The sequence below is a fragment of the Microcebus murinus genome, chromosome 7 (genome assembly GCF_040939455.1).
Source record: "Microcebus murinus isolate Inina chromosome 7, M.murinus_Inina_mat1.0, whole genome shotgun sequence".
Taxonomy (NCBI): Eukaryota; Metazoa; Chordata; class Mammalia; order Primates; family Cheirogaleidae; genus Microcebus; species Microcebus murinus.
In genome coordinates, this window is record NC_134110.1 from 49,896,788 (window position 1) to 49,905,749 (window position 8,962).

The window sequence follows — 8,962 nt, forward strand, 5'->3', positions numbered from 1 at the left end:
TATAGTAGGACAAAAGTTATAACTACTCAAAAATCATCACTTCCTAATTATTTTATTAATAAAATCTAATGTTTTCTTGTTACACATGTGTTTCCTGTGTTCCCTGTTATTGTACAGAAAAAACGTCTTATAAGGAGTTTCTTTGCTAGAAGGATGCCTCCTTATCTATGAGAAATTCTACAAGTAAACTTATCCTCACTATGGAATCTGAGCTCCATAAGAGCATAGACTTTGTCTATCTTGTTCACAACTGCATTCTCTGTATTTGAACAGAGCCTGATATGAAGAAATTATTATAGTATTTATTGAATGCATAGCTACATAATAATATAAAAAATAATTACATTATCAGTAAGTACTTATGAAACATTTACTACATACCAGAGACCATGTGTATCAAATCCATTAAACTTTATAGCATTTTTAAAATGTGGATATAATAATTTCAATATACAGATGAGAAAACTGAGACACAGAGAAACTAAGTATTTTTCCCAATATCACACATGAATAACTATGCAATTATCAGAGAGAAATATACTTCCATAATATTGTAATGAGTAATAGCTGTCTTGTAAAAAATCGTTAGCACATCCCATGATTTTATATAATTAAATTAATATCCTAATTCTTTTCAGTGTAAATTTTGTTCAAATTACTTAAAAACTTTCAGGGTTTTTCCCCCCTTTAAGATTGCCAATGTAAAACCTATTTTTCTTACCATACTGGAATGCTATTCATTTATATATTTTGATACTTTTTAGAAGTCTTTTAAAATTATATTTCTTGTGATTTGACACCTTTGATTCTTCTGCCTGATTTCCATTTCATTCTAATGGCCAGTGGCATTTTTTGCATTCTGGTAACTGTGTTCCCTCCTGGTGAATCAGTTCTGAGGCTTAATTTCTTGTTAGGCATTATCACTGGATTAAATATTTCAGTCATCAACATCTTTTTTTTTTTTTTTTTTTGGCAGGTGGTTGAGAGTTTTATTTTTTTTTTTTATTTTTTTTATTTTGGCATATTATGGGGGTACAGATTTTAAGGTTTCAATAAATGCCCATTTCCCCCCCTCCCCCCAAAAGTCTGAGTCTCCATCATGACCATCCCCCAGATGGTGCACATCTCACTCACTATGTATGTATATACCCACCCCCCTCCCCCCTCCCCCCTCCCACCTGCCCAATACCCTATTACTGTAGTACCTATGTGTCCACTTAGGTGTTACTCAGTTAATACCAGTTTTCTGGAGAATATATCTGGTGCTTGTTTTTCCATTCTTGGGATACTTCACTTAGTAGTATGGGTTCCAGCTCTAACCAGGAAAATATAAGATGTGCTCTATCACCATTGTTTCTTAGAGCTGAATAGTACTCCATGGTATACATATACCACATTTTATTAATCCATTCTTGGATTGATGGGCACTTGGGCTGTTTCCACAGCCTTGCAATTATGAATTGTGCTGCTATAAACATTCGAGTGCAGGTGTCTTTTTTGTAGAGTGTCACTGGATCATTTGGGTAGATGCCCAGCAATGGGATTGCTGGATCAAATGGTAGATTCAGTTGTATCGCTTTAAGGTATCTCCATATTGCTTTCCACAGAGGTTGAACTAGTTTGCAGTCCCACCAGCAGTGTAGGAGTGTTCCTCTCTCTCCGCAACCACGCCAGCATTTATTGTTTGGAGATTTTTTTGATAAAGGCCATTCTCACTGGGGTTAAGTGATATCTCATTGTGGTTTTGATTTGCATTTCCCTGATGATTAGAGATGTTGAGCATTTCTTCATATGTTTGTTGGCCATTCTTCTGTCTTCTTTAGAAAAATTTCTGTTCAAGTCTTTTGCCCACTTTTTAATGGGGTTATTTGATTTTTTCTTCCTAATTTTCATGAGTTCTAAGTATATTCTAGTTATCAGTCCCTTATCAGATGCATATGATGCAAAAATTTTCTCCCATTCTGTAGGTTGTCTGTTTACTTTCATGACTATTTCTTTGGCTGTGCAGAAGCTTTGTAGTTTGATCATGTCCCATTTATTTATTTTTGTTGCTGCTGTGATTGCCTTTGGGGACTTCTTCATAAACTCTTTGCCCAGGCCGATGTCTAGGAGAGTGTTTCCAACTTTTTCCTCTAGAGTTCTAATAGTTTCATATCTTAGGTTTAAGTCTGTTATCCAGCGTGAGTTGGTTTTTGTGAGAGGTGAAAGGTGTGGGTCCTGTTTTAGCCTTCTACAGGTGTCTATCCAGTTTTCCCAGCACCATTTATTGAAGAGAGATTCTTTTCCCCAGCGTATGTTTTTGTCTGCTTTGTCAAAGATGAGATGGCTATATGAGGATGGTTTTATATCAGGATTCTCACATCTGTTCCACTGGTCAATATTCCTGTTTTTGTGCCAATATCAAATTGTTTTAAAAAAATACGGAACGCTTCACGAATTTGCGTGTCATCCTTGCGCAGGGGCCATGCTAATCTTCTCTGTATCGTTCACAATTTTAGTATATGTGCTGCCGAAGCTAGCACAGTCATCAACATCTTTAAGCAAACGACAAAAGACTCAAAGAGTTATACGCAGAGGGCTACGTGTATAAGGATTAGGGATTAGGAATTTTTTCTTTTAATGGAAAGTATTCTAAATGAGAAAATGTGTTCTTGGCAACATTGTGATTTTTAGATTATTCTAAGGTTCATTAGGAGGAATATAACTTGTAAAGAAGACCTAGGCTTTGAGAAAATTGGCCAATCAATTCCAAGTAGTTAGACTACCCAGTTTCTGTATGAATATTGCACCTATCCTTTCACTCAACAGTCTCTTCACAAAGGTTAAAAACTATGTAAAAATTTTTTTGATAAGTTAAAAGCTTAATGAAGTGAATTGGATTCAGTGAAAATTTCTTTAAAAGTTCTTGGCAAATGAACATTTCATAGACACTGTCTCATTTGACAGGTACATCCCCATGAAATGAGATTTTCACAGTATGAGTTGGGTGGATATGACAGTTTAAGTAAAATGGCATTAAGACTTCTGATTTTTTTTCCTTTCTAAAAAGACAGTGAAAACAGAAGTTTGTGGAATATGGTGGAACAAAAAATGGAAACTTTGTATGTAGTTACAAATATTTCTGCTTCTGAATGATCACATGAAATGATTTACAGGGAGTGAAAGAAAATAAATAAGAATAGAAGATAACCTTTCCACTTACATTGCATGTGTGTGAAAAAGAGAAGTAGCAATTACTCTAGATTTGCATTTAAATATATTTAAAATTATTTTCAATACCAACAAACAAGCAGAAAAACAAAAAAAACCCACAAACTGTCAAGCAGTCAAAACTGATCTCCCACCTAAGTATTTTAATGCCCTTGGTAGTCACTTATCATTTGGTTCCTCCTCAAACAATACATTTTCAGAGTGAACTGAGTCTGTCTAAACAATTTTCTTAAAAAAGACAAATTTCTCTGGGAACTAAGCAAGAAAATAAAAAAGTGATTTTGTACTTATATTTTATTCCTGAAAAAATTATATGTAATTTTTCATTTACTTTAGATGGTAAGCTTTTTATAAATTAATTGCTATAATCTGCACATATTGAAATCCTTTCCTCTATTGCATATTTATTCATTAGTATTGATATGTCTTTTCCTGAAGGATACTGATGGAGTGTCATCACTTGCTGGTCTAGAATTTCTCTGAAGATATTAACATGCAAACCTTATAATTCCCCTTTTCATATATCATTTTTAAATGCCTCCTTTGGCTGCTTTTATGCAACAGTGCTTGGAAAAATTGTGCCCCTGTGGTGAAGAACAGATATAGCGACAGCCTTCATTTCACCTGACGTGCCTTGGCAGGCCCAGCTTCTGGGACACCTCATCATGTCACTTTTTCTGGCCACATTTTTCTGCAGTCTGATCTCATGTGGTCGCCTCATAGACTCAAAAGTGAAAAGGCCTCCACTGTATTCACATTTGCAAGTCAGTATCGAAACAACATGCTCTAGTAAGTTGCTTGATAAAAGGCTGTAGAAAGATGTGGTTCTTAGGTAATTTTCTGTCTCAGAGGAAGAGGTGTAAGGCGATCCTGCTAAGTCACCATGAGAAGGTTTATCAGAGTTGGGCTAAGAGAGCTCATATGAGCTATTAGGGCTTATGTTTCCAGCTGACTTTCAGAACATTGAGATTAGTAACTCAACAGAAGCAGAAGTTGTCTGAAACTCAAGAGACTAGAAGCAAATTGTGTTAGACGGAAATAAAAGCGTAAGATACCAAAGGAGATTGTAAAGTCAGGGTGATGAAGGTTCTTTGTAGGTGATGGGTGACACTGACCATGTTTCAAACTTGTAGTGTAGAATATTTTAGGTCAAGAGCGGTATGTGGCAGGAGAGAGAGAGAGAGAGAGAGAGAGAGAGAGAGAGTGAGTGAAGGAACTCGAGGTGTCTAATAGCTGAGATCTGGTTAACAGATACAGTTTACAGATAAATTCACATGTATTCTGTCTCATTTCTTCTAGTTAGAACATTCTATTGCATATTCAGATGTATGCCTCTGAATTAAATCTTTTATTTAATGTCTAAATAGAGAGATGATCAGAAATGAAAATATCACATTTTATTAGTGATGAAACAATATCAGGAAAATTGATTGATATTGATAGGCATCTCAGATTTACACTTCTAGGCAGTATACAATTGTTGGTTTCTCCTATTTTGACCAATTTTCTGGACTAACATGGTAGTGTGTTCTAGTATCCATTATTCTTTTCTCCTGGCAAACTATAAAGATCTTCTGGGGTATATCAATTCTAACTCTATTTTTTCTACTCTTTGTTTCAAGCAGTGCCTATTGAGTCTGATGAAGTTATTTAATAATATAAAACAGTTTGTTGTACAAAGGCTAGGTAAATTACAGAAAATGAAGAAATGCTGAAAAACTAGACCCTGGAAAGAAACGAAATCAGTAGCAGTTCTAGTGACTCAGTAGCAAAAATGCCTGGGCAATACCTTTAGGGCTTTGCCTTCACTCTAGTCCAGTTTCAACCATCTTCTGTCCCTGTATCTTTTTTACTGAAGAATAAAATTCCAGGGAGAGAGAGAGAGAGAGAGAGAGAGAGAGAGAGAGAGAGAGAGAGAGAGAGAGAGAGAGAGAGAGATTGGTTTGAGTAACATTCTGTGGCCTAGGGTCCACTTGATAGTCCTCTGAGATCAAATGTAGTACAAGGAGAAGAATCACTCCAAATAGCTACAGAGTTTAAAAGGAGAATTGGTAACGTTTCCTGACAAATTAAAATTCTATATGTAAAATTCCTTATAAATATAATCTGTATGCATAAAGTTAGGTCAATCAAAAGTGTTAAGCTGAAAAGGGGCAGAGATAGTAGGGGGAAATTTAATGATTCTTTAGGATTCTCTTGCCTTTATCAAAGTATATGTATTCAATGCCTGATTGTCAGGAAATACACAGAAGTTAATCACTAGAGTTTTGGGGCCCCCTAGTTAAGTGTCAAGGTAGGTAAATTCACAAATGAAGTACCATGCCCATTTCTAACCCCCATAATTTTAAAAGCCTGTAATCAAACAGCAGCAGTAGAGAGTAGAGATTAAGTGCAGTGACTTTGGAATCAGAGAGAGGTTGATGTAAATCCTGACTCTGTTCCTTTCTAGTAAGACACTGAGCAAATCTCTTCACCCCTTTATGCTTCCATTGCTTCATCTGTAAAACACAGATACATAATTTCTTCTTTGACGTGATCTTTTAAGTATTAAATGGGATAATAATATTTGGAAAGTTGTCATACTGAAGGAGAGATATTGTCATTAGTACTTTTAATAGTATGGATTAAAATCATGAGAAGACCAGTGTATTAATTTTCCAGGATTGCTGTAATAAAGTGCGACAGACTGAGTGGCTTAAACGACAGAATCATTTAACAGGATTATTTCTATAATGACACTATGTCCAAATAAGGACACATTCTGGAATAGTGGGGGTTAGGACTTCAACATATGAATTTTGTAAATATATAATTCATTGCATAACAACCAGGTTACATTTGGAATGGTTGGAAAACCTGTGGATATTTAGTCTCGAAAAGAATATGCTGGAGCATAGAAAAGAAATTTGATAAATGTCTTCCAATGAAATACTGTACAGTATCTAAAGAGGTTAATATAATACAATGCTTAACATACTGCAAACATTCAGTAAGTAGTCTCTCTCTCTCTCTCTCTCTCTCTCTCTCTCTCTCTCTCACAAGCATTTATTGAGTACCTACTATGTATCAGCTAGTGGTCAGGGCAATGACTATATAGTGTTAAAGACAGAAACCATGGATGCTGGATTAAACTTGTTTTATGTAGCCCCAGGATTAAAATTTCAGTTCATATGTACCATTTATGTAGATATGTATTTTTGTCTCATAAGAAGAAACTCTAAAAGGCAAAGCTTAGTAGAGGATAGATGCCTTTGAAGTAGCAAATCTATTTTATATATTGAAGCACATTTTGGAAGATGAAGTATATGGCGTGTGGTTATGGCCATTAAAGAGCCAAAGGAGAAGTAAGGTAACACAGTGAATTTTAGAACCTTTTCCTACTCTAAATTTCATGGGGCTGAGGCAAAAGTAGCAAGAAAGTTTAAGAGAGCAAGTGTAAAATGTTTCCTTTAAAGCAAAGTGCTCTGAAATCTCTTCTTATTTAAATGGGAAATCTTTCGGTAATTCCAGGAACTATTTAAATGATAGAAGAGAATCAACTCAGCCAGGATAGTCTCTAGTTTCCAACTCTCGAGTTTCAAGATGATAGCATTGTTGAATGAATAGGAAGTATTCTAATTGACACAACCTTGGTGTAGTTACTTAACAAGACTTGGAAAGGTTGCATAAGGCCCTGGCTCTGGAAATAGCAAATGATTTCCAAGTGGGGAATATGCTTCTGTGACTTCTAAATGAAGACAAATGTTAAACTTCTTTTTCTCTGAGCCAGTATTAAGGAGTACTTATGCCACATAAACTCACATGTCAAAAAGAAAACAACCCAAAGACTTAAAATTTCAAATTTTAGAATAGAGGTCAGGGACAAAGATGACATTACACATGAAGCTTCAAGACTTCAAGAAACAAGTCAATGCAAATCAGTATAAAAGAACCCTCATTCATAAATATAGCCTTCAATGTTTCTCATATTGAAGTTGTAAAATAAGATCACAGGAGGAAACTGTTATGTTTCAAGGTTGTCTTGATTAAAGTTAGTTGATATGGAAGCTAATGCAGAGTTAGGATTTGACTTTTAATAAATGATCAGACAACATAAATATGCAATTGTAAATTATCTACAGTAGACTTACATTTATGGTCACCAAAGGTCCTGCCTTCTGGTTTCTAAGAATTTGTGCAGTTCTTTTGTATATTGGCTTAGGGCTTTGCCAGGTGACTCACTTTGGCCAATGGGACATTAACAAGTATAACATAAGCAGATGCTGGATAAAGTACTTGAATATTGGGGCTTGCTTCTTGGAATCAAATGACACGCTATACAGAAGCTTGGGCTAGGCTATTACAGGCTAGGCTATTAGGCGAGAGGACTATGTGGAGAGATACCACAGAGGATGAAGGCATGTTGTATGCTCTGGCCACAGCTTGTTCCTAGTTAAATGCAGTCCCAGGTATGACTTTAGTTAGAAAAGAATCACCCAGTTAAATCCAGTCTACTCACAGAATTATGGGAAATAAACAATTTTTGTTGTTTGAAGCTACAAAGTTTTATTAAATAAATTGATTTGCTATTCAATAATAGATAACAGAAACACTACCGTTTAGGTTATTTATTTATAACATTTGTTTTAGTTAGGTCTTTTTGATAGTTTTAGAAGAAAAAGCCATTTGATAAGGCAATGGTTAAATTAAATGTCCATTGTTGTGTTATGAGGCCTTCCAAAATCCAAATGGGTAGTTTTTAGCCAAGTTATATGAGCTTAGTCTAAATAGCTCCCTAAGAAGAAAGGATTTTACAAAGAACTATAACATTTTAAAGGCTTCTAGGAGAGCTTTTAGTAGCTTGCAGCAATTTATTAAATGATGTCTTTAGTCATATGTTTTAATCTTCTGTAGGAACTAATTATATTTGTGCTTATTCTCTATTATGAACCAAGTCATTAACAATTTTTCATCAGTGTAGACCAGCATTTCTTTGAGGAAAAGAAATTAAAGATACTTTTTTCACTAGACTGAAATTGTGACTTATTTGTTGACAGATTATTCCCTTTTAAAAATAATTTTCCTCAGGTTTCTTGAAATTTATGATTCATTTATATGAACTACTATTGAATTAAAAAAGAATACATTAAACTTAATAGAAGTCCTCTATTATATTATGCATTGTAAAAACAAAGATATACTTGTATTTTTAGATTGGTCTGAAAAAAGTATACTTCTGTGTATGTTTTAACCATGAATAAATTGATGTTATATACAATGGCAATGTAATTATGATTTCAACAGACAAAACTGGAAAAAGAAGCTTTTTTAGATTATAGTTATTTATAAATTAAGTAAATAGTTGCTTCCTCTAAAACATGAATGTTAACAGTAAATTCAGTCATATGGCAACACGTATTATAATAAAGTTTAAATTGTCTATGCTTATGTTTTAAGGATTTCAGTAATATATATTCCTTTCAGTTATATAAAGCTTAACAATTTACACAGTTTTTTCTCAGACTTCTTTATTGATCAGTCACTAAGTGCCAAGCACTGGGAAAATTCTGAGGTATACAACCTAAACTCAACAGATATATTGGTATGGATCTCAGAATATAACGGTATAGTATATCACTATCACATGAAAAGTACCTCACTGGGAGAAATACTGACTGAGAATATTTCAGGATGCCTGCATTTGTTTCAACCTTTGGGGTCACAAAGGTTCCATGGGGAGAGAGTCAAATGTGAAAGTCTGGAGATGGGACAA

The 8,962-nt window shown here is 34.5% G+C and overlaps 1 non-coding gene across 1 annotated transcript; it reads right to left on the minus strand.

Annotated features, from left to right (window-relative positions):
• Positions 1–2,414: 2,414 nt before the first annotated feature.
• Positions 2,415–2,522, minus strand: LOC142872007 (U6 spliceosomal RNA). Its single transcript, XR_012920257.1, has one exon. It is a non-coding gene; the product is annotated as a U6 spliceosomal RNA (small nuclear RNA).
• Between the last annotated feature and the right edge of the window lie 6,440 nt (positions 2,523–8,962).